This window comes from Pinus tabuliformis, chromosome 7 (assembly GCF_031772625.1).
Source record: "Pinus tabuliformis cultivar Carrire ecotype Pingquan chromosome 7, CPIR1, whole genome shotgun sequence".
Classification (NCBI taxonomy): domain Eukaryota; kingdom Viridiplantae; phylum Streptophyta; class Pinopsida; order Pinales; family Pinaceae; genus Pinus; species Pinus tabuliformis.
In genome coordinates this window covers 1,749,621,877-1,749,648,717 of record NC_142293.1, presented here as the reverse complement: position 1 = coordinate 1,749,648,717, position 26,841 = coordinate 1,749,621,877, and positions in this window count along the sequence as shown.

Below are 26,841 nucleotides of genomic sequence, written 5' to 3'. Positions count from 1 at the left end.
AGATGGAGAAGGGCGATACTATTTCCACATATCTGAACAAGCTCACCACATGCAGAGATGAGCTTGGCAGTGTGGGAATAACTATTGCCAATGGTGATATGGTGAGCCTCGCTCTCCTTCGCCTTCCAAAGAGTTAGAATAGCTACCAGGACTCTGTGAATGGAAGGGAGAAACTGTCGGATTGGGAACAGCTAAGGTTGGATCTTATGTAGGAGGATATTAGGAGGAGCACATGAGATGGTTCTTCATCCAAGAATGATGATGAAGAAAATATAGCCTTAGAAAGTAAGGCAAGGAAAGGGAAGGGGAAGGCTTCCCATTTCAAATCGAATTCTTCTCATGGAGGGAATAAGGGTGACATGTCTAAAGTAAGATGCTTTAATTCTCACAAGATGGGACATTATGCAACTAATTTCCCATCGAAGAATTCCAAGAAGGGATCCTCGGAAGGATTGGAAGGTGAGGCATTAGCCTCTCAATTCGAAATGGACTTTACCCTCATCACATGCATGGTGACATTGATGATGGGTTGTGTCTGGTATCTTGACAGTGGAGCCTCATTCCACATGGTCGGTGATAAAAATTTATTCAGTGCCTTGGAGGAGAAAGACCTCAAGATGTGCACAGATATGGGTGACAACGAAAGGTATAGTGTTTCAGGAGTGGGCACGATTGCTTTTCAGAGGGAGCATGGAGCTCCCCTCATCTTAACAGATGTGATGTATGTGCCTAGACTGAAGAAGAACTTGGTATCGGTCACAATGTTGGAGGAAAAATGCTATGATGTTTTCTTCAGTAAAGGAAAGGAATTCCTAAGACACATAGCCACGGCTCATACCAAGAGGATAGGGATTTGGGTGAAGAATCTCTATAAAATAGAGGTAGATGATTGTGCATCATTGAGTATGAAAGTAGAATTGGTGCAAAGCTAAGACATGGGCGAGTTGTGGCACAGGCAGTTGGGCCATTTGCATCATGGGGTTTTGAGGATCATGCAACAGATATCTAAATGACTTCCCAAAGGTAAACTTGAGCAAGTTGACACATGCAAATGTTGTACCTTGGGAAAGTACACCAAGTCTTCCTTTCATGATTGAGACAGTCGAGTAGAGGCTATCTTAGAGCGAGTTCATACTGATTTGTGTGGAACATTCTCGACGGCATCCACATCGAAGCAAAGGTGTTATGTGATCTTCATTAATGACTATTCTCGTAAATCCTGGATTTATTTCATGCAGAAGAAGGACCAAAATTTCACAAAGTTTTGTGAGTTAAAAGCTTTGGTCGAGAAAGAGTCAGGGAAGAAGATCAAGGCCTTGAGAAGCGACAATGGTGGAGAATATGTTTCTCAAGAGTTTAAGGACTTCTGTGTAGTGGAAGGAATTAAACGAGAGTTGATGGAACCTCATAACCCGCAGTAGAATGGGGTGGCTGACAGGAAGAAAATACAACACGGGAAATGTTGCATGACTAAGGCCTACCACTTCACTTGTGGGCTGAGGCATGCGACACAACAGTCTATTTGCAAAATATAAGCCTAGATCACATACTTGGGATGAAGACACCAGAGGAAGCTTTCTCCAGTAAGAGACCAGATGTGGGTCACTTTAGGATCTTTGGCTCATCGGTGTATTTCCATGTGACAAAGGATGCATGGAAGAAGCTTGATCCGACAACAGAGTTTGGGATATTTGTGGGGTACATTGATACACCTCACAACTATCAGGTATATTTTCCTATCAGTCGGAGGACAATGGTTCGCAAAGATCTCAGGTTTGATGAGTAGAAGGCCATGCGAGTTTCCCTTGAGAGGGATCTTTAACTACAGGTTGTGGAGGAATTGTTGGTTCCTAAGGAGGAGTAGCCTCAGACTGATGCATAATAGCCGCATGCAGAGGTTCCAGGAGTGGAGACATCCACTCAAGCAGAGTCTTCCAGAGATGGATAGAAGCGCACAAGAGAAGCTAACAGATTGTTGGAGGATGCGAGAGAGAATGTTGGAGCACCATCTTCTCAATGCAGACAGAGGAGGTCACTGAGCGGTACACTGGATACATGGTGCTTGTTGGGGAATGTGTTGAGACCGAGCCATATTCCTTTGAGGAAGCAGTGTAGCAGCCAATTTGGGTTGATGCTATGGTGGAGGAGTATGACTCCATAGTTCGTAACAGTGTTTGGGACGTGGTTTCGAGACCAGAGAACATGTCAGATGTGAGTTCCCGTTGGCTTTACAAGATAAAGCAAGTTGATGATGGTAGTGTGGAGAAGCATACGCAAGATCTGTTGCCTGTGGCTTTTCACAGGTCGAGGGGATTGACTATGATGAGACTTTTGCTCTTGTCACAAGGTACTCATCTATCTGATCTATGTTGGCACTATCAGCACAGATGGGTTTGAAGATGTATCAGATGGATGTGAAGACTGAATCCCTCAATGGCTAGATTGAGGAAGAGGTGTACATAGAGCAACCAAAAGGTTTTGAGACCTTCTATCGTGAGTCACATGTGTGTCGACTCAAGAGAGTGTTGTACAAGCTGAAGCAAGAACCTCATGCTTGGCACACTAGGATAGACAACTACTTCACCGGGTAGGGCTTCACAAAGAGTGAAGCGGATGTGAACCTGAACCTCATCGTGGTGAAATGTAAGTTTTTTGATCATCGTACTTTATGTTGATGATCTCATATTGATTGGTGATGATCAGTTGCTAGTGTCTTACAAGGAGCACCTTGCAAGAGAATTCGAGATGAATGACATGGGTCTCATGCATTACTCCCTTGACATGGAAGTGTGGCAAAAGGATGGGGAGTTGTTTGTGTCTCAGGACAAGTATGCCAATGAGATACTCAGGAGATTCCACATGGAGAAGTGCAAGCCCATACAAACTCCTCTAGCATGTAACTAGAGGAAGGAGGTTGCCACTTCAAGAGAAGTGGTAGAGGCTACTGTGTACAGTCAACTTGTGGGTTCACTGACGTACTTATTGAACACATGACCAGATTTGTGCTATGCGGTGAACCGGCTGAGTCAAGCGATGGTTAAGCCTACCAAGATGTTTTGGAAGGCAACAAAGCATGTATTGAGATACCTCAGAGGCACATCGAAGTATGGATTATGGTACAAACGGATAGAGGGAGTGAAGCTATAGGGCTTCACTGATGCAGATTGGGGAAGGAGTCCATCACATCAGAAGAGCACATCAAGAGGGATTTTCAACCTTGGGTCAGCGGTAGTTTCTTGGCACAGTAGGAAACAGAGGTCGGTTACACTCAGCTCGGCAGAGGCAGAATACATGGCTGCAAGTTAGGCATCATGTGAGGACATCTGGATGCAGAAAATCCTAGTTGGTTTGTTTGATTAGAGGATGCATCCAACTGTGATTTATTGTGATAATAAGAGTTGTATAAAACTCTCTGAGAATCTAGTATTTCATGATAGATCCAAGCACATCAACATCCGGTATCATCATCTCAGAGACTATGTAGCGAGGAGGATCATGTTGCTATAGTATATTTTGACAGAGGAGCAAGATGCTGACATTTTGGCAAAGGCATTGTCAAAGTGTAAATTCAAGTTCCATAGAGATAGGATCGGGGTGGCAGATAATCCCTTTCTTGTTGAGAGGGAGTATTCAAATATGGAAACAAGAATATTCCAATTTAATTTGTCCTTGAATTAAATTGTGAATTAAAATCGAATGTATTCTTAACAGCTACTTGGAAATAATTAATTAATTTATTTTAAATTAATTAGTTGGAGAACTTCAAGTTAGAAGTCTTTCTAAAGTCATGCAAGAGTTATCCCTTAAATTACAGAGATAATATTGAGTTATATTTGAGTTGTAATTAGTTAACTCGGTTTACTGAGTTAAGTCTAGTTAAGTTAGTTCCAAACTGTTTGAGGAACTAATAGTGAGTTAACTTTCAGTTGATGCATTAATGCACTCAACTACTGCTACTCCAGTTAACTGAAGATTCCCTCATCAAAAACTCATGCATGTCTATTCTGAGAATGACTCAGTTGAGATTAATGTTCAAGGACAATTTACTATCAATTACATGTATTTTCTCATGGAGAAAACTCATGCATGCAGTCAATGATTCATCCTTGAAGATTGTGCAGTTTTGAACGCAGGTTTTCCACTTCGTAAAATGAAAAATCATCCACAAGGAATGGCGCAAGGAAATAGGAGCTTGGAGGGCAAAGAGGAAGGTTGGAGAGAAGCCAATATTACTTGTGAGAATCTATGAGGATTGTACTGAGAGCTGGCTAGCTGTGAGAGCTAAGGCTTTGTATAATTCCATGTATTTCCACCATGTATGATAATACAATAGTGTGGGCTTTTTAGTTGAGGCTTTCCCCAAAGTATTTTCATGTGTATTGTGCCATTGGTTCTTCTTCTTCTAGTTATATTATTCAACTCAATCTTTAAGCTTCTGCAAATTGATTATAGAATTAGGTTATAATATTCTGCTTTGATTTATATTGCATTATCACGTTAACCAATCACAGATTTTCTACCCTACATATACCACAAGATATACAACTGTTTTCCAACTTTCTTGACAAACAAAGTTTCATCATCGAGATCATAATGTTTTAAATTGAGTTTCAGACGATACTCAGTTAGCTTTTCATACCAGGCTTGTGGTTCTTGCTTGAGGACATACAAGGATTTCACAAGTTTTTGTACTTTATGTTCATGTCCTATGACAGCAAATCCTTCAGACTGGGACATAAGAACATTCTCTTTTAGATCTCCATTTAAGAAAGTAGTTTTTACATCCATTTGGTGGACTTTCCAGTCATTCTGAGATGCTAGGGCAAAGAGTGTCTGGATGGTAGCCCATTTTGCTATGGGTCAAAAGTCTCCTCATAATCAACCCCTTCCTTTGGTGCAAAACCTTTTTCCACTTGCGTGGCTTTGTGCTTGTCAAGTGCGCCATCAACTTTATACTTGTTCTTATAGACCCACTTGCAGCCAAGTGGTTTGGTTCCCAGTGGAGGAACAACCAGCTTCCAAGTGCCATTCTTTATCAAGGCATTATACTTCTTTTGCATTGCTTCTTTCCATTCATCATGAGAAGCGGCATCTTTGAAGGAAGTTGGTTCAAAATCTATAGAAAAATTCAATTCAAAATCATAACAAACATCCATATCAACAGATGAATAAGAATCATCTACATCACCTCCATTTTGCCTAGTTGAATTTCTTTTTCATGTCTTTCCAACTTCATCAGGATGAACACTTTCAAGTGTCTTGGTCAACTACTTTTGGGGACCTTTCTGAGATGTCTAGGCCACTCAGTTGATTGAGTTGGGACTGAATCAAGGTCGATTCTCCCAATTATGTCAATCACATCACTCAAAGTATCATTAGTGGTTGGAGTTTCATAAGGTGGAGAGAGTGCTTCAAAAGAATATTCCATACGTTTATCCATTATAGTAATCCCCCCTTCAAGATGTGGAATTTGATTATCAAATTCTTGAAATGATTTTGCATTTGTGAATCTATCCAAGTGATCAAGTTGTTGCTCAACAACATTGTCGGCTTTGGAAGATTCAAGAAAGATTACATCTCTAGATAAAACAAACTTTGTATTAACTTCATCATAGAGATGATATGCTTTGGAGGTGTTTGAATACCCCAATAAGATACACTTACAACTCCTTGCACCAATTTTGTTTCTATGTACCTTTGGTATCAAGGCATAACAGGTGGAACCAAAGACCTTGAGATGCTTTACTAAAGGAATGTGGTCATACCACATTTCATAAGGAGTCTTGTTTCTAATAGCATTAGATGGACATCTATTCTTTACATATACAACACATAGAACTGCATCAGCCCAAAACATCAATTTTACATTCTTGAAAAACATCATGGAACATACCATATTTAAGATTGTCCTATTCATTCTTTTAGCTACTCCGTTCTGTTGGGGATTATAAGGCACAGTTGTTTGATGTTTGATCCCATGTTGGCGAAGATAGTTTTCAAATTCATTTGAGGTGTATTCCTTTCCATTATCAATGTGGATGGAGCCAATATGAGATTTGCATCATTTTAAATCCATGTATGAAAGTTCTTGAATGTTTGAAAAGCATCAAATATGTTCTTCAATAAATAAACCCAAAACATTATGGTGTAGTCATCAATAAATGTCATCATATATTTATTTCCATTTGTAGAAGGAATAAGCATTGGACCGCATAAATATGAATGAATGAGTTCATTTTTTCTATGTGCTCTGGAATGTGAATCATGAAAAGACTGTTTGCTATGCTTTCCTAGAATGCAAGCATAACATTTCTTAAGTTTCTGTGGAGTTGTAGGAAAACCAGTAACACCGTTTTTCTTCAACAAGCAAAGGTTGAAATAGTTCAAGTGTCCAAATCTAGCATTCCATAGTAGACTTGATGGAAATGTACCTTCATCATAATGAGAATTGTATGAGAAATTTTGGGCATGCGCAGAGGTACCTTTCAGCTTGAGAAGCCTTTCTTCTTCTATCCCCGCCATGTCGAGTGAGTGATATGATGCTTTGCTCACCTCAAACTTGCCATCAAACATATGAATGGATTGTCCTTGATGGTAGATGTGGACCCAGGACAACAAGTTTCTCCTTAGTTGTGGGAGATATAAAACATGATGTAGAAGAAAGTCTGGACGACCAAGAAATTTGAGCTTGATTGTGCCATGCCCTAATGGCTTGAGTTTGATTTCTCTGCAAAGTATACTGCTCCATCAACATTGTAAGTAAATTCTTCAAAAAAATCTCTTCTAAAATTCATGTGGCAAGTTGTTCCCCAATCAAGCAACCAATAATTTTTCCAAGAAGCAAGTGAAGTATTTAACAAGTCTTCATTTACTCCAATATTACAATGTGCCACAACATAGTGAGTGGATTCAGGTGTTTTACCTTTCTCTTTGTAATTAGTTTTACCTTTGGGTTGATTGCTTTCCTGCTCAATTTTGTCCCAAGACAAATTTCATGTGGATACATCATGTGATCCATCCCTATTGCAACATATGTAATGCAAATTTGGCTTTTATCCTTGAGAGTGTGTACCACCCCTACGTCTGAAACTTATTCTTCCTCTTCCTCTTCGGCCACCTCTTCCTCTGGAGGAATCTGCAGCAAGATTTTTTCTCTATGTGCAAGACACAAAACCTCTTCAGAAGACTGAGGACCTATCTTCTTCCCAAAAGCTTTCTTTCTCTCAGAAAATTTATTCATAAGGGAGTCAAAAGTAATTTCTTTTAGGTTTCCATTTTCTTGCAATGACTTAAGATAATTTGAATAAGTGGGATAAAGTGCCTTGACAAAAGCTATTAGAGGAATGTCAAGTTCAGCATTGGTGACTTTGATATCATGCATAATAGGTTTTACTTTTGATGCAAGAGTAAGAGGATCATCATTTTGTAATTCAAGGTTGAACAATTTAATCATAAGTTGAACAACTTCAAGTGCAGAGTGTGAGTCATAAAGTTCCTTCAATTTTTTTAAGGCTTTGAAAGCATTTGAAATGGTAAAATATGGCGACTCGCCTCTTCATTTAATGATGCAGTAATCAAAGCATAAGCCTTGCTATTCTTATTTTCCCAAATGGCAAATTCCTTGTCTGAGGTAGGCTTTTCTGGTTCTTTGTCTCCTTCTCCAACACAAACTCCTTTCCACAGCTCATTAAAAATGAGAGTGTGTTTTACCTTCCGCGACCATTCTGGATAGTTCTCCTTCTTGGTGAGAATAACTCCAACAATAGATATCAATGAATGCATTGTAAAATCTATGTACTATAAAAAATATATACTTTTGCTACCAATATGTTGTAAGAAATAGCACTTCCAGTGGTATTTTTGTAAAAAAAAAAAATACAAATCTAATATAAATTTAGAAGAGGCATTATATCAGGGAGAGAGTTATTACTTGGGGGAGGTGGTATTAGGGGAGGGTATTATATGAGGGGCTTATATGAGGGAGGCAGTGGGAGCCACACAATATTAAAAATCAGTGGGAGAGAGTGTGGAATAAACTCAACTATGGTTATATGAACCAAGGTCGATATATTGACTTGGAATGTGTGGAGTTGTTGACCAGGGGAGCGGGGTTTATATGTTATGGGTTCAGGCCCCACGATGGGCACCACGACAATAGAGGGTGGTGCAACCGGGAGCCACGAAGGGTGGTGCAATGGGAGTTCAGAGCAGAGGAGCCATAAAGAGTGGTGCAACAAGAGTCTGAAGCAGAGGAGCCACGAATAGTGGTGCAATGAAAACAATGGAGTTATAGTGGGGAGGCACAGCGAGTGGTGGGAACCAAACTTCTCACAGTCTTGATACCAAACTGCTCGCAATGCTGACAAAACAGTGTGCAAGAACTTATGGAGGGGTGGCCACAACAGAAATTTCTCGCGCGTGCCTCCAAATTGCAACTCTAATATACTTTCAACCACGGAATGGCTGGACTTAATATTCCCCGTCACAAATTTTATCTAGTGATTTGCATGCCAACTGTACTATAGTTTCTTAAGAAGCACAAGGGATGAAGCCTGAAATGATTTGACCTTTTGAATACAAAACCTCTCAAAACATCTTGTGAAACCCCCCAGTGATGCCTCAGATGTGTTTATAATATCAATAGGTATTTTGTATACATTCACACTCGTAGTGCACTCAACATAATGGAGGGAGGTTCAACATCGACATATGTAGGAAGCTAACACAGTCCGGTCTTCACTTCATTACAATGCACACACACACCAAACTATTCGATGCAGAAAGCAAATGATAATGGCAAGAAAATAGGAGTAAGGGAGAGGCCTCAAGAGTATGATAGAGGTGTCGGTTCTGCAAAATATGCAGAACATAGGAAGAATAACAAGGAGTTACAAAGGTAGAGAAGTCAAAAATGGAGTTGTCTCTGATACCATGTCAAGCCAGGAGGTAACTCCTCAAAATGAATTGTGTTTATTCATTTAGATTGTTCATAGTTATATACATGAGGGAGTGACTCTTGGGTTTCACCTCCCAATGACACTTCCTTTTCCATTGTTTATTATTTACATTATTTACAACTCTTCACCCAATCCCCATGATTAGGTGTCAACAATTTTATCTATGAATTGAATCCACAACCACATATTTAATCAAAGGAATTGAGTGTATTGTTATCCTTATGGATGGAATGCAATACATAAAGAGTTCATTACCTCTATCCACCTTCCATTAAGAGGAATAGTTTAAATCAATTTAATAATTAATAATTGTAGTTCATCAACATTTAATTCATCTGTTTATTCTCTTATTTTTGTGTCTAGTACTAAGGACAAAAGCACTATTCACTTTGCACATTTTATGAGAAAAATTTATTCAAGGTATTATATAAATTGTCGTAATTCATCCTCATAGCGTGATGCTAATACATTAGTTAAAGAAAATTCAATCTTACATTGAATCATTCTAAAATGATATAATTATTGGAGCTTAACTAATAATAACAAAAGTCATTACTTTACTAGTTCGAATCACATATTCAACAATGTGCCAACTCTTTAGAAGACATTACTCTATTAAAAAAATATAAATTTATCTAGAATGATAAAAAAACATCTAGAAAAATATTTATTTAAAAAAAAAAAATGCAAATCTAATATGACTATTCATTAAAAAAACATTTACTATTAATAGTGAGTGAAAAGTCTTAAAAAAACATAATTAAGGTAATTTGTTAAAAGTACATGTTAAAAATATGGTTGTGATATAAATAATTTAGATTCAATAATTTACCAACAATACTTGTATATTATTATCTTACAACCAATTTGAGAAAGTGTAAGTTTAGAATATCTATCCAACAACTATAATTGAATAAGCTATTTTATTACATGAGTTTTTTCATGCCATCATTTATTAATTAATTATATTATAATTTTTTTTATTATCTAAATTAATATCAAAATATAAATATTATAAAACTACATAATATTAATTGTTCGCATTTTTTACTTGAAGAGGCCAATCATACTCAAAAGAAATAAATATGATAAAAAAATTTACATCTTTTGAAATAAGCTGCCCAGTATAGGCATATTAAGATTCATGTTTTAGTGCATGTGATCGAAGATATTCAATTAGTTGGTAAAATGAGTTGTATAAGGACAGTCTTCCCAGAAAACGCGTTGAGGAAAGAATATAAGGTATTTATAACATAACGAAATCAACAATAAGGATACATCATTAACGAATTTAGGTATTTTTTTATAACGAATTCAAGTATTTTTTATAAGTTCCTTGCACATAGGATGCTAATCACGATGAAGAGTGTTCAGAGAGGGAGAAACATGAAATAATAAAATCATATATATTTTTGGGTGCAGATATCGTTGGGCTTGACCTGAATTTTTATTTCTCGATTTAAGGTTTCCTTGTTAGATGGATAGCTTTAGGCACACTAGATACCTTTTGATTAATATTTGTGACATATAACTTAGATGTAATAAATATTAAAAAAAAAATATGAACTGCTACTTTTTTTTTTTTTTTTGAAGGTTTTAATGTCTCAGCTATTACTTCTGTAGAATCTATTTGTTTGTCTGTAATAATAAAGACTATGTTTAATTGGATTTACTGAATGTCGGTTAAAATTGTTCTTTGCATCAATTTAACAAAATACTTGCCATTGATAGCAATCAATTTAACAAAATACTTGCCATTGATAGCAAAAACTTTAGGCTTTGACTCTCGCATCATGGTAATGACAATTTTTTCCTTTAAGTTCTTATGCCATGGATGATCTTTGTTGCATCAACCATAGCAGCGAAAATCCCTTGGACTGCAGGATTCAGAATTGACAGCACAACTCCATGTCGAAGCCAAGATGCTAAGCCCTCCGAGTGGGTTGGTAACTTACCTGCTACCATTCATTCATAATATCCCCTGATATACGAAGTAGGTCCATAACAAAGAATCTTTCAGTTTTGTTTCCCAAGAATTTGGGCCATCCAAAATAGGTTAAAACGACTTTAATGGCGAAGCTTCCTAAGGAAAGTCAATCGACTAACTGATGGCAGGATGATCCTTGTGTCCACTAAATCAATATTGAATTTAGTGTGGGTCTCACTCACGTCGACCGAGCCAATTAATTAATTCAGTTTTCTCCTTCATAACTTTTGGCATTTATAACATTTGTCTCCACCCTTGTGGCTTGGAAAATAGTTGAATAGAATCAATGACCAAGTTTTAGAGTCATTTCAATTTCATGTCAAGTAGCTTTTGTTGATCCCGTAGTATATTTATTATTTTATGTGTACATTGATTTTCCCGACTAGTGCTCAATATTGGATTCTATATATTTAGTATTGCCCGTGTACATTGATTTTCCTGACTAGCGCTCAAATATGGCAAATAGGGTATTAAATACCCGCTTAGCTGCATACTCTTTAAGCCGATAAAACATAAAATACATGACTTGTGGTGACTAGGTAAATAAAAAATAACGGCTGTGTGTTATCCGGTTAAGGAGTATGCAGCGGGTATTTAATGCCCTATGGCAAGCTGTTAGCCATTGTCCTCAATATTGGATTCTATGGAGCTTCTTTGATATAAAATTTATGATTAACCTAATTATATAGTAAATTATATTTATTTGATAATAATTTTGTAGAACTTTGCTTTCTTTTTAAAGGTTATCCATGTTATCAAGTAAATTATCATCTATTATATTTTCAACCAATGTAAAGCCATTTTTTCTCAACCACTGTGTTGTCTCCCATGAGCAAATGAAATATTTTAATTTTTCAAATATGTTGTGGTTCTATGAAAGTATATAGATGCTTATTATTTCTCAATTTCATATAAAATTATCATTCTTTAGTTTAGAAAATTATAAACAAAATTAAAAAGAATAATGAGACATTGTGGATTATTATTCTATCTATGCAATTTTGTGGAAATCAATCTGAAGCAATAACGTTATTAGTAGTATTATATATGTTCTTTAGTTTCTACCGAATTATGAAAGAAACTTCAATTCTTTAATTGTTGAATCTCATTCTTTTAGCAAAATAAAATTAAGAAGAATAATGAGACATTGTGGATTATTAACCTAGCTATGCAGTTTTGTGGAAATCTCATGCAATAACTTTATTATTAGTATTATGATAAGGATTTCTCTCTGAAAATTTGTAATCTGTGGGCTTCGGCCATATGATAGGGATTTCTCTCTGAAAAAAAAAAACTTTATTATTAGTATTATATATGTTCTTTAGTTCTACCAAATTATGAAAGAAACTTCAATTCTTTAATTGGTGAATCTCATTCTTTTAGCAAAACTAGTATTATAATATTACTCCCAAGATGAAACCATTAGTAAATAATATATTACTCTGAAGATGAAATAATTAGTAAATAATATTGAGTATTTCATCTTTGGGGATATAAACTAATTTAATGATGAAACTGAGGTAATGATTTAGAAAATTTCAATAGAGGTTGATTGATAACTCGAGATATTCAGAAATCTCATGCAATAACTTTATTAGTAGTATTATATATGTTCTTTAGTTTTTACCGAGTTATGAAAGAAATAATTTTATTAGTAGTATTATCTATGTCCTTTAGTTTTTACCGAGTTATGAAAGAAATAACTTTATTAGTAGTATTATATATGTTCTTTAGTTTTTACCAAATTATGAAAGGAATAACTTTATTAGTAGTATTATATATGTTCTTTAGTTTTTACTAGAATTATGAAAGAAACTTCAATTCTTTAATTGTTGAATCTCATTCTTTTAGAAAATCGAGTATTATACTATTACTCTCAAGATGAAATAATCAATAAATAGCATTAAGTATACTTCAATTATTTAATATTTGAATCCCATTCTTTTAGTAAATCCAATATTATAATATTATTCTAAAGATGAAATAATTACTAAATAATATTAAGTATTTCATCTCTAGGGATGTAAATTCATTTAATGATGAAAATGAGGTAATGGTTTAGAAACTTTCAATAGAGGTTGATTGATAACTCCTCATATCCCGATATAATGTAAGCTTTTGATAAGTGAGACAGTTCAATTTTGAAAAACAACATATTTTTTATCAAATAGGTTCTATTGGAACTTGAAAGAGCATCTTTGAAGATTGAGAAACAATCTATGTTGGATAAAATTGGCATAATATAAGTTATTTTTATTTATCTTCTAGAATTTATGCTTTATTGTCTTTCCTTTACAACATTGAGTGCAATTGCTAATATTATCATACAACCAATTTGAAGAAGTATAAGTTTAATATATCTATCCAACAATTATAATTGAATAAACTATATTATTACATGTATCATTGGTTAATTAATTATACTATAAAGTTTTTCTTTTAATTTTTATTTAAATATATCCCCAAAAAATATTATAACTATTATAAAATTACATAATATTAATGGTTCGAATTTTGACTTAAATGTGATAAAAAATTTACATATTTTAAAATGAGCTGCCAACTATAAGCATATTAAGATTCATGTTTTAGTGCATTTGATCCAAGATATTCAATTAATAAGTTAGTAAAATGAGTTGTATAAGGATAGTCTTCCCAAAATAACACGTTCATGAAAGAATGTAAGGTATTTATAACACAACAAAAGAAATAATAAGGATACATTATTAACAAATCTAGGTATTTTTTTAATGAGTTTAAGTATCTTTTTATAAGTTTCTTGTGTTAGTGTAGGTTTAATTTTTTTTGATATCAAAATTTGGTATGATAGGCCATGAGGAAGAGGTGCTTTATCGGAAGAGTACATAATAGTTGTGAGAGTGATAGAAGTTGCCACATAGTGATAGAATCATTGGGTAATGTGAGGAGTTGTTGTTAGAAGAGGGAGGCACTCACAAGAGCATGAGTTATTGAGAAATAAAATTTCCATTTGTCAAATAATTAGACACCATTTGTTTCTGGGTGCATAGACATGAGATAAGACATGCTGTGTGGTGGTTTGCCTTTATTGTGTTTGTAAAGACATTTTAAAAAGGGTTGTGTGTTAGTGAAATTGTTGGTGATTATAAATTTATTTCATTTATTTTGCTATTTAGTAAAAAAAATATTATAGATAAGTTATTTTTTAGTTACTAGTTTATGTTAAAATTAATATATCATTATCTAAAGGTATTACATAAATTAGATGTATTGAATAATTATATAATTGCAAATTTTGTGTATTTTGTTGGAAATATATAAAGCATGTTAAATATGTTTGGAGCTAAAGTTAACCAATTATTTGTGCAACTAATAAATTTCTATCTAATCTAAGCACATAAGCTATATGTTTTAAATTATATAAATTGTAAGCTTAATATGTGCACTTTGTTAGAAGGATAAAATGGGTGGGTAATTAGGAGAAGGGTTTGTTAGAAGGATGAAATGGATGGGTAATTGGGAGGAGGGTTTGTAGTAACTTCTACTTCAATTTTTTTTCCATAACCCATTACCTCCTTAGAGCCGCCTTCACTAGAGTCTAGCTCCCATAGATTTGTTGAGAATGTCTCGATATTTTATCCCAAAACCCTCATCCCACTTGGGGATACATTGTTTCTCAAGGTGACAAAGGACCATTTTATTTCTTTCTTTTCTCCTCTCTAAAGGAAGTTTATATACAAAATGGTAATTCTCTTAGTGACTACTTTAGGAGTGGTTAGTATAGATAGATGGTATGTTGGAAGTTCTTGAAGGAAAATTTTTAGAAGGACAAACCATCTTGCTAAGATGAGCATTCAAAACGCTCAACTATCCAACTTTTGGGAAAGATTTTGTAGTATGTCCTGCCAATGAGCTACCTACAAGGAGTTCACAACTAGAGGTGCTCCAAGATACTTAGCGAGGAGTTTACTTATTTCAAAATCCAGTCAACAAGTCATATGTCTCCATACAACAATGGTAATATATAACTAAGCAAAGGTACAAGAAAATTAAAAATGATAGTCAATATGATCTTATAGATGACATTACAAAAGGATATTGGTGTAAAACAATTGGTATGGTTAACTTTGTTATATTTTGGGATTAATGTAATAAGAGTGGCATTCAACCCTGACTATATCAATTGTGAGAGACGAGAATCTTCTACCAATGCACTCACCACTAGACTCAGAAAAGTATAACAAGCTTCAAAAAAGTCCATTGTAAAACCATTGATCATAGAGATTTGTTCGTTGGTATCACCATCAACCTATCTTCCACCTTTATGAAAGATACTTCCTGCTTCAACACTTCATTATGGGACAAATGAATTAAGGTTGGAATGTGATATGTGATTATTTCGATGGATTCTACTCTACTTGGTGTAGACTCCATTAATAGGAAGTGATGGTAGGATATTAGTTCTTACTCTAGTTATGCATGTTTCACCAGATGTTTCCCATCCTAAGGGGTGAGAGAAAATATTTTATTGTTATTCTTGTGCTTCACCATCAGCTTATGGAAGAATTTTAAGTTTCGCTCTCATTATTTGAGCCACCGCACTCTAGATTTACATTTCCAAAGGATCTCCTCTTGCTTTCTCGATGCTCTATTTGATTGATTAATTATGCCTCTTCCATCAACATGGCAATCAAAATGGCATATGTTCAACCTCTTAAGATAATATTTGATGATTTAAACAAGAATGCAACAAATTATAGAGATAACCATAAACACAGAGATGCAACCGAAATAATATTTCATTTCATTAATGTAAAATAGTGAAATATACTTACAAACAGAGTTGGAAATAAACCAGATAGGGTGATGGTAGCTTATCTCTGAGAAGAGATGTGGCGGCTACATGCCTCTTAACTGTGTTAAAATGAGGCTCGAAGGCCTATTTATTGTTGAGAAACAATGGAAAACCCTTCACATCCCAAAACCTAACCCTAGAAGATGAAATGCAAAATTGTGGGCCCCGTTTGGATAAATTGGTACCTCAATTTCCCGGGGTCGTAGCTTTGGCATACGATCTTCGTTTGATGCATACAATAGCTCGTTAGAAAGATCTATCCGAGCATTACAACTTTGGGAAGGGAAACATCAATCCCATGTTGCCCCAGATTTCCCAAAAAACATCGTTTAGGGCCTCAAAGCGGCTCCAGAAGTTCTCGACCCAAAAAACTGCTAAAAATAGTAAATTGTGCTACAATTTAGGAAACTGAAAATCTGAAAGAGACAGTTGTGGGGTCCAAATGGGATAGGTTGGTGGCCACCAAAATCCACCTAGATCATTCCTCCGCCCTTAGGAAGCAATGGTCCCCATTGCGTTGAGTTCCTCCCTAAGATGAGGAAGCTTCTACTGAGCTAGGTCTCTGGTGAGCTGTTCTGCAATCTCTAATGTCTCCAGAAATGGTGGGAAGCATGGTCAACGACGGTCCACATTGAACACTCAATGCACGCGAAGGAATGGAGGAATTTTTTGCTTCAAAGAATTGTTTCCCGTAGCCTTGGTACTGGTGTAAGGACCATGTCGGAGTGGTGTGAGTTTCTGATCTGTTCTTGTAAGGCGTTCTTTCTGCAGATGTAACCACACTTGATCGCCCACCTAAAACTTGTGTGGTACCCCTGTGGGTGAGGAGAAGTTGCTCCTATGTTCTGTCATGACCGTATCCCTTTGCTGTTATGGATGCGTGGAGGAACCCTTCAGGGGGGTCATGGATGTAGCAACGATCTTCCCCTTACTTTGGGAGTGAACCAGACAGAAAATGAATTTCCTAGTCTGGGAGATGAGCTTGATGCCTTTCTTAGTAGTGATCAAAGAGGTGGCAATAGGTGGGGCTACCTCTCGTATCCTGTATAATGAATTATCCAAAGAAATAATGACAGTGTGAGGCTTTGACTCATACACAGCATGTCACCTCTACAAGTATGGCTGGCCTAATAGTGCATCACAAACATCTAGAGGTGTAACATCACATAATACCTCGTCTATGAAGGGCTTGATGCTGTAGGGAAGGCGACACTGCTGGCGAACTTTGAGATCTCATCCTTCATGAAGACACCCGACACTGTACGGCTCCGGGTATGGTGTAGTTGATAGGTCCAATTGCTTCGCAACCTCTTCTGAAATGAGGTTCTTTTGGCTACCACTGTTGAAAATGAATTGCAATGGTGAACCCTTCACCCACATCTGTGAGTGCAAAAGATGTTCCCCCTCCTCTGGATCTTCAGGCTCATTTTTCTAGATCTTGGTTGTGGCAATAACGGCGGTGGGATCTGCATCAATGATCTTCTTCCCTTTGCCATTCCCCTTGTTGGGTTATGGCTCAGGGTTAGAACATGCATCTGATTCGGAAGCCTTCAACTCGGCCACCAGTGATTGCTTGGTCTGACACTCACTTGTGTTATGAGTGGGACCCTTGTGGAACACACACAACTTTACTATGTCCTTTTTCGGCTTCATGGTGTTGTTATTTTCTTGTGGCTTCAACGAGTTGTCTCGGGTCACTCCACCTTGGCTTTGTCCTTTGGGCTTCGGATTTGCGGAGCCAAAGTCTCGCTTCTTCTATTTGAAATTTTGCTCGATTTTGATAGCATATCAGTATGCTGTGATGAGCGAGGAGATGTTTAGGAACTCCATCTCTTCCTGGATGTATCTGTGTAAGTAGCCACAATATTTGAGTACTAGATGCAGATTAGAATCTTTGATACCCAACTATGTGCGAAGGGTATGAAAAATGTTTGTGAACTCTGGCACATCTTGGTCCCTTCCTTGCCGTATTTATCCTCGTAGCTTTTGACAGGGTAGTACTACTCCTTGATGGCATCCCGGAATGAATCCCAAGTGGGTGCGGCTGAAAATAGTGAGCCTGTGCTTTCATTCTTCTGCTCGCAGTAGGTTTCCCACCAGTCCTTGATGTGGTGGGCTGCTTTGAGAAGAGCGAAAACAATCTTTTCCTAACTCAAAAATTCATGAATAGAAAAATACCCATCTAGCAAATTTAACCATTTATCTATGGCATCTGCGTCTATTTGACCCTCGAAGATGAGGATTTCAAAATTAACTTGTACCTTAAACATTGTGGAATTTGCGGAGTGGATGTTGGAAGCCAATGTGTCGCCTTTGGGTAGCCACTGAAGGATCTGCACAAAGCTATCCATCATCGTGTTCCTTTCTCGCTCGAGGGCTTCTTCGAGTAAGATTTTGATAGGATCTCCTGCTCCCTCATCTTTCTTCTCATCTGCCGTGGGAGGCTGTCGGGATTTGCGAGGCTGGTCTTGGAAAGGTTCGACCAGGTCAATCCCTAACTCCTTATATCCCGACCTCATTGGGGACATGCAAAGAAAAACAAAGAAAAAGCAAACCACTCTGATACCACTGATCTGGATTTAAACAGGAACACAACAAATTATAGAGATAACAATAAACACGGAGATGCAGTGGAAATAATACTTCATTTCATTAATGTAAAATACTGAAATATGCTTACAAACAGAGTTCAAAATAAACCATCTAGGGAGATGGTAGCTTATCTGTGAGAAGAGATGTCGCGGCTACATGCCTTTGAACTGTGTTACAATGAGGCTCGAAGGCCTATTTATTGTTGAGAAATAATGGAAAGCCCTTCACATCCCAAAACCTAACCCTAGAAGATGAAATGCCAAATCGTGGGCCTCGTTTGTGTAAATTAGTACCTCAATTTCCCAGGGTCGTAACTTTGGCATTCGATCTTTGTTTGACATGTATAATAGCTCGTTAAAAGGATATATCTAAGCACCACAGCTTTGGGAAGGGAAACATCGGTCCATGGACCCATGTTGCCCCCAGATTTCCCAAAAAACATCGTTTAGGGCCTCAAAATGGCTCCAGAAGTTCAGGTCCTAAAAAAATACTAAAAATAGTAAACTGTGTTACAATTTAGGAAACTGAAAAACTGAAAGAGACAGTTGTGGAGGTCCGAATGGGATAGGTGGGTGGCCACCAACATCCACCTGGATCAATATTTTGTTGCACCTATTGCATACAAGACTCCAAGACTTGTTTTGTCTTTGAGAATGTTTCCAAATATGTTCATGTTCCAATATTTCATTTTGGATTTGAATTATTTGAGCTTTATTTGGAATGTATGTATTATACTTCTACCTTGGAATTGTATTTCCTCCCACCAATTTTTGGCTTTTGAGAGAAAATATAGATACTAGAGCCAAAAGCTTTCAAATTTGAAGGGATGATTGTGAGGATTTTTTTCAAATATAGTTTTAGATGAATGAGGCCAATGATCCAAGCCAATGCTTGGAGGGATGGAGGCTTCATAAAATATATCTTGTTCTAACGGGGTCTCTAACACTATAAATCAGTTCAATATGTTGGTCACTTGAATTTTACCTCCTCCATAGTTATTCCAAATATAGATCCCATTTCAAAGTGCTAAGGTCTACCACTTGAGGTTGATATAGGAGGTCATTCAACTATTTCACATCTAGTTGCAATATTATGATTCCCCCCTTCTTCCCTCCAGAGAATTTAATAAGGATTAAGTTTCCACCTAATATCCAAAGCTCCTCATGATGCGTTGACCTTATTGTCCCGATGTTTTCCAATAATTTTGGCTTTTTAATAGGTATATGTGGATTGTATATTGTTTTTATATACCTTATTTCCTTGTCTCTTAAATATTGGAATTATCCCAATTTATTTCGGGGGAGCATTATCCAATCATGAAAGTATCCTTCCTAAGTGTTCCAGAGAATAGAAAAACCTCCCAAACTTCATCTAGCATCTAAAGATACATATTCACAACCCCTCCAATAACTTGTTATTGATTACTATTTTAAGTGATTTCTATTGTATATATTAACAACTGTGTGTGTAAAACAAAATGATATATAAGGAAATTGCTACATCCCTAATTTCAATTGTTAACCACACTTAATTTGTTGTATCTAAAACATGAATTATAAGTAACTTATACACCATGACATAAAGTCAACCCATCCTTCCATCCCTCCATATTCATGTTGTCACACCCAAAAAAATCTTGATATACATGTAGACATTGTAACTCCATAAGTCAAATATTTTAACACACTATAGATCCCAAATGATGCTTATAAGCAATTACAATTGAATGCAATATGATTCCACTTCACCTCTCACCTCACTTCTCATTCATGTTTTGAAATTTATCCATCATTTTTATTTAATAGGGACATGGATTCCAAAAACAAAATTCCAATATGATTCCACCTCACCTCTCAGTCATGTTTTGAAATTTAGGGCATGGATTCTAAAAACAAAACTCCAATATGATTCCACCTCACCTCTCATTCATGTTTTGAAATTTATCCATCATTTTTATTTAATAAGGGCATAGATTCCAAAAACAAAATTCTAATCACTCCCATTAGAACATGTTTCTCATTCATGTTTTGAAATTTAGGGCATGGATTCCAAAAACAGAACTCCAATATGATTCCACCTCACCTCTCATTCATGTTTTGAAATTTATCCATCATTTTTATTTAATAAGGGCATATCTTCCAAAAACAAAATTCTAATCACTCCCATTAGAAAATGTTTATATTGCAACTCCATTTTATGGATGAATTGAATCCACAACCACACATTTAATATAAAAAAAAATAGTGTATTGTTATCCTTGTGGATGGAATGAAATACATAAAGACTTCATTACACCCGTCCACCTTCCATTAAGAGGAATGGTTTAAATCAATTTAATAATTAATCGCTGCAATTCATCAACATATAATTCATCTATTTATTCTCTTATTTTGTGTCTAGTACTAAGGACAAAAGCACTATGCACTTTCCACATTTTGTGAGAGAAATTTATTCAAGGTATTATATAAGTGGTCATAATGTGTCTATAAATAACATATGCCAATTTTACAACTAATTTTTTTTGTTCATCAAAAGCTTTTTTGGTTCATCAAAAGAATAGAAGTAAGATCCATCCTCATAGCATGATGTTAGTACATTATTTAAAGAAATTTCAATCTTATGTTGAATGATTCTAAAAGGATAGATTTACTAGAACTTAACTAATAATAACAAAAATCATTATTTTACTAGTTCTAATCCCATATTCAACAATGTGCCAAATCTTTAGAACACTACTCTACTAAGAAAATAAAAAATCATCTAAAAAATAAAAAATCATCTACAGAAATATTTAATTTCTTCAAAGAAAATGTCATAATATGACTATTCATTAAAAAAAAGTGCATGTACTATTAATAGTGAGTGAGAAGTCTCAAGTAACATGATTGAAGTAATTTGTTAAACGTACATGTTAAAAAAGTGGTTGTAATATAAACAAGGGGGCTGCAGGGTAGCAAGAGTCTGAACCTGTGTGTTTTGTGTTTGAACTTGCATCTGAACCTGTGTGTTTTGTGTTTTGAACTTGCATTAGTAATTAGCTGCAACTTGGGTTAGTAATTGAGCTGGAACCTGTATGTTTTGAATTGTTAAAGAAGATATAAACTTTATAAACTTGTTAAAGCATTGGAAAATTGACAGGTGATGAAAACAGAGAATAATCTAAAAGCCATTGTTGTGTAATGACCACCTGATTAATTTTTGAAACGGATATGGAGATCGATAATGTTATTGTATCATGAGGTTCAGGAAGAGGTGGCATGTTACATAGCAGACATGTGGTCAACATGCACGCAACAACATGTTCCTTGCACATAGGATACTAATCACGATGAAGAGTATTCAGAAACGGAGAAACATGAAATAATAAAATCATATATATTTTTGGGTGCATATATCGTTGGGCTTGACCTGAATTTTTATTTCTCGATTTAAGGTTTCATTGTTAGATGGATACCTTTCGATTAAGATTTGTGACATATAATTTAGATGTAATAAATATTAAAAAAAAAATATGAACCGCTATTTTTTTTCAAGATTTTAATGTCTCAGCTACTACTTCTGTAAAATCTATTTGTTTGTCTGTAATAATAAAGACTCAGTTTAATTGGATTCACTGAATGTAGGTTAAATTTGTTCTTTGCATCAATTTAATTTGATAGCAAAAACTTCAGACTTTGACTCTCGCATCATGGTAATGAAAATTTTTCTGCTATGGACGATCTTTGTTGCATCAACCATAGCAGCGAAATTCCCTGGGACTGTGCAGGATTCAGAATTGACAGCGCAACTCCATGTTGAAGCCAAGATGCTAAGCTACCATTCATTCATAATATCCCCTGATATACGAAGTAGGTCCATAACAAAGAATCTTTGAGATTCCACTTCACGAAGCCATAATTTTTTGTTTGTCTATGAGATAATATGGACTAAGAATAACCGACTAACTACCAAGAATTTGAGCCATCCAAAATATGCTAAAACTACTTTAAGAAAAGTTGATCGACTAACTCATGGCAGGATGATCCTTGTGTCCACTAAATCAATATTGAATTTAGTGTGGGTGTCACTCACGTCCATCGAGCCAATTAATTAATTCAGTTTTCTCAAATAATTGTACATTCATAATTTTTGGCATTCATAACATTTGTCTCCACCCTCGTGGGTTGGAAAATAGTTGAATAGAATCAACGACTCGACTCAGTTTTAGAGTCATTTCAATTTCATGTCAAGTAGCTTTTGTTGATCGCGTAGTATATTTATTATTTTATGTGCACATTCATTTTCCCGACTAGTGTTCAATGTTGGATTCTATATATCTATTATTGCCTTTGTACATCGATTTTCCTGACTAGTGCTCAATATTGGATTCTATAAAGCTTCTTTGATATAAAATTTGCAATTAACCATATATTATATTTATTTGATAATAATTTTGTAGAACCTTGTTTTTCTTTTAAATTATTTATTTATTCATTATCTTTGAACGTTATCCATGTTATCAAGTAAATTATCTTTTATTATATTTTCAATCAATGTAGAGCCATTTTTTCTCAACCAGTGTGATGTCTCCCAAGAGCAAATGAGATATTTTATTTTTTCAAGTATGTTGTGGTTTTATGAAAGTTTATAGATGCTTATTATTTCCCAATTTCATATAAAATTAGCATTCGTTAGTTTAGAAAATTATAAATAAAATTAAGAAGAATAATTATAAATAAAATTAAGAAGAATAATGAGACATTGTGGATTATTAATCTATTTATGTAGTTTTGTGGAAATCAATCTCATGCAACAACTTTATTAGTAGTATTATATATGTTCTTTAGTTTTTACCTAATTATGAAAGAAACTTCAATTCTTTAATTGTTGAATCTCATTCTTTTAGAAAAATAAAATTAAGAAGAATAATGAGAGATTGTGGATTATTAATCTATCTATGCAGTTTTGTGAAAATCTCATGCAATAACTTTATTAGTAGTATTATATATGTTCTTTAGTTTTACCAAATTATGAATGAAACTTATTCTTTAATTGTTGAATCTCATGCTTTTAGCAAAACCAATATTATAATATTACTCCCAAGATGAAACCATTAGTAAATAATATATTACTATGAAGATGAAATAATTAGTAAATAATATTAAGTATTTCATCTTTGGGGATTTAAACTCATTTAATGATGAAAATGAGGTAATGATTTAGAAAATTTCAATAGAGATTGATTGATAACTCCAGATATTCAGAAATCTCATGCAATAACTTTATTAGTAGTATTATATATGTTCTTTAGTTTTTACCGAGTTATGAAAGAAATAACTTTACTTTGCACACGACCCAACCGACCCAGGATAAGAAAGAAGTATTCATCCACGAACTTCAACTTAGTTACCTTTTTATGGATTGCCGCCAAATACTCTTAGTTGCCTGCTTCCTTTGCTCCCCCCGATTAGTATGCATGGACATGGCAGCAGGGTGGCTGGATGAATAGATGGATGGATGTATGGATGGTGCAATAGAGGGATAGTTTAGTAGTCCAGTCCATAGGGTTTTGACCTTGAGCTTTGATCCTTGAAACTGCCTGCCGGGTATGGCTTGGGTAGATGGATGGCATTCGGGACATCTTAGAGCCTCGTTGGGATGGGATTATGGGACCAGACTTATCAATGCTAGGAGGAGGGATATTGAGGGATGCCCTGACAAAGCCAGCCAGGATATCCTTTGTTTATCATACTTGCCTTTAGAAATATTACTCAATTGGGACTGCTATTACACACTCCCTTTCTCTTTACCTGCACCAACAACTAGACCTGGTACGGTAGCCCTGTATCTTTACTTAGGCTTTGCAGGCCTCGAGACCCAGCATTTGGATTCTTTCAGCCAGGAAGCCATTGCTGTACGGAACATACCCTTGCCTTTACTCTTTCACCTACCACAACTAGTAGATCTTTAGCCCTAGACCTTGAATGCATGGCAGGCATTTTGTTAGTCACCCATGTTGCTAGAGCTTTGAAGCTCCTTATGGGATGGGGTGGCATGCCATGAATGGATGCAGTGAATGGGGATGCTCAACCTTACCCCTCTCTTAATACCGCCTTCACCTAGGAGCATGTTATAGAAGAAAAGGCGCGATAAGGTCCAGTTAGGTCAGTTAGGTATAGGCCCTAATTGAAATGATCCATTTATCCTCGATAAGGAAAGGATACAGATTGATTGGGATACAGAAAGAACATTGCCCATTCACTTCGATCTGTTCATTCTTATCATATTTGTATATTCTCCGTACAAGAGACTATTCGATAGGCGGTCTTCATCAGCAGAGATAGATATAGAAGGTAATGAATCTCATCCATCGCGTAATCAATATATAACTAATCCGCGTTCTATCCACAGTAATTCCCAATCAATCTTTCACAACTAATCTTTGCATCTATGCAAATACTAAATACTGAGGCTATCGCGATGAAAGAAATAACTTTATTAGTACTATGTTCTTTAGTTTTTACTAAATTATGAAAGAAATAACTTGATTGATAACTCCAGAAATCTCCTGCAATAACTTTATTAGTAGTATTATATATGTTTTTTAGTTTTTACCGAGTTATGAAAGAAATAATTTTATTAGTAGTATTATATATGTTCTTTATTTTTTACTAGAATTATGAAAGAAACTTCAATTCTTTAATTGCTGAATCTCATTCTTTTAGCAAATCCAATATTATAATATTACTCTCAAGGTGAAATAATCAATAAATAGCATTAAGTATACTTCAATTCTTTAATATTTCAATCTCATTCTTTTAGCAAATCCAGTATTATAATATTATTCTAAAAATGAAATAATTACTAAATAATATTAAGTATTTCATTTCTGGGGATGTAAATTCATTTAATGATGAAAACGAGGTAATGGTTTAGAAACTTTCAATAGAGGTCGATTGATAACTCCTCATATCCTTATATAATATACGCTTTTGATAAGTGAGACAGTTCAATATTGAAAAACAACATATTTTTTATCAAATAGTTTTTATTGAAACTTGAAAGAGCATCTTTGAAGATTGAGAAACAATCTATGTTGGATAAAATTTGCATAATATAAGTTATGTTTATTTATCTTCTAGAATTTATGCTTTATTGTGTTTCCTTTGCAACATCTAGTGCAATTGCTAATACTATCATACAACAAATTTGAAGAAGTATAAGTTTAGCATATCTATCCAACAATTATAATTGAATAAACTGTATTATTACATTTATCATTGGTTAATTAATTATACTATGAAGTTTTTCTTATAATTTTTATCTAAATATATCCCAAAAAATATTATAACTATTATAAAACTACATAATATTAATGGTTAGCATTTTGACTTGAGGTGAATCATACTAAAAGAGATAAATGTGATAAAAAATTTGACAACTATAAGCATATTAAGATTCATGTTTTAGTGCATTTGATCCCAGATATTCAATTAATAAGTTAGTAAAATGAGTTGTATAAGGATAGTCTTCCCAAAATAGCACGTTCATGAAAGAATGTAAGGTATTTATAACACAACAAAAGAAATAATAAGGATACATTATTAACGAATTTAGGTATTTTTTTTAATGAGTTTAAGTATCTTTTTATAAGTTTCTTGTGTTGTGTAGGTTTAATTTTTGTTTTGATATCAAAATTTGGTATGCGAGGCCATGAGGAAGAGGTGCTTTATCGGAAGAGTACATAATAGTTTTGAGAGTGATAGAAGTTGCCACATAGTGATAGAATCATTGAGTAATGTGAGGAGTTGTTGTTAGAAGAGGGAGCCACTACCAAGACGATGAGTTATTGAGAAATAAAATTTCCATTTGTGAAATAATTAGACACCATTTGTTTCTGGGTGAATAGACATGAGATAAGACATGCTCCGGTGCTTTGTGTTTTTAAAGACATTTTAAAAATGGTTGTGTTAGTGCAATTGTTGGTGCTTATAAATTTATTTCATTTATTTTGCTATTTAGTAAAAAAAATATTATGGATAAGTTATTTTTTAGTTACTAGTCTATGTTAAATTTAATAGATCATTATCTAAAGGTAATTGCAAGTTTTGTGCATTTTGTTGGAAATATATAAAGCATGTTAAATATGTTTGGAGCTAAAGTTAACCAATTATTTGCGCAACTAATAAATTTCTATCTAATCTAAGCACATAAGCTAGTTTTAAATTATATAAATTGTAAGCTTAATATGCGCACTTTGTTAGAAGGATAAAATGGGTGGGTAATTAGGAGAAGGGTTTGCTAGAAGGATAATGGATGGTTAATTGGGAGGAGGGTTTGTAGTAATTTCTACTCCAAATTTTTTTCCATAACCCATTACCTCCTTAGAGCCGCCTCCACTAGAGTCTAGCTCCCATAGATTTGTTGAGAATGTCTCAATATTTGATCCCAAAACCCTCAGCCCAATAGGCTCTAGTGCCTCCTTCCTTCTC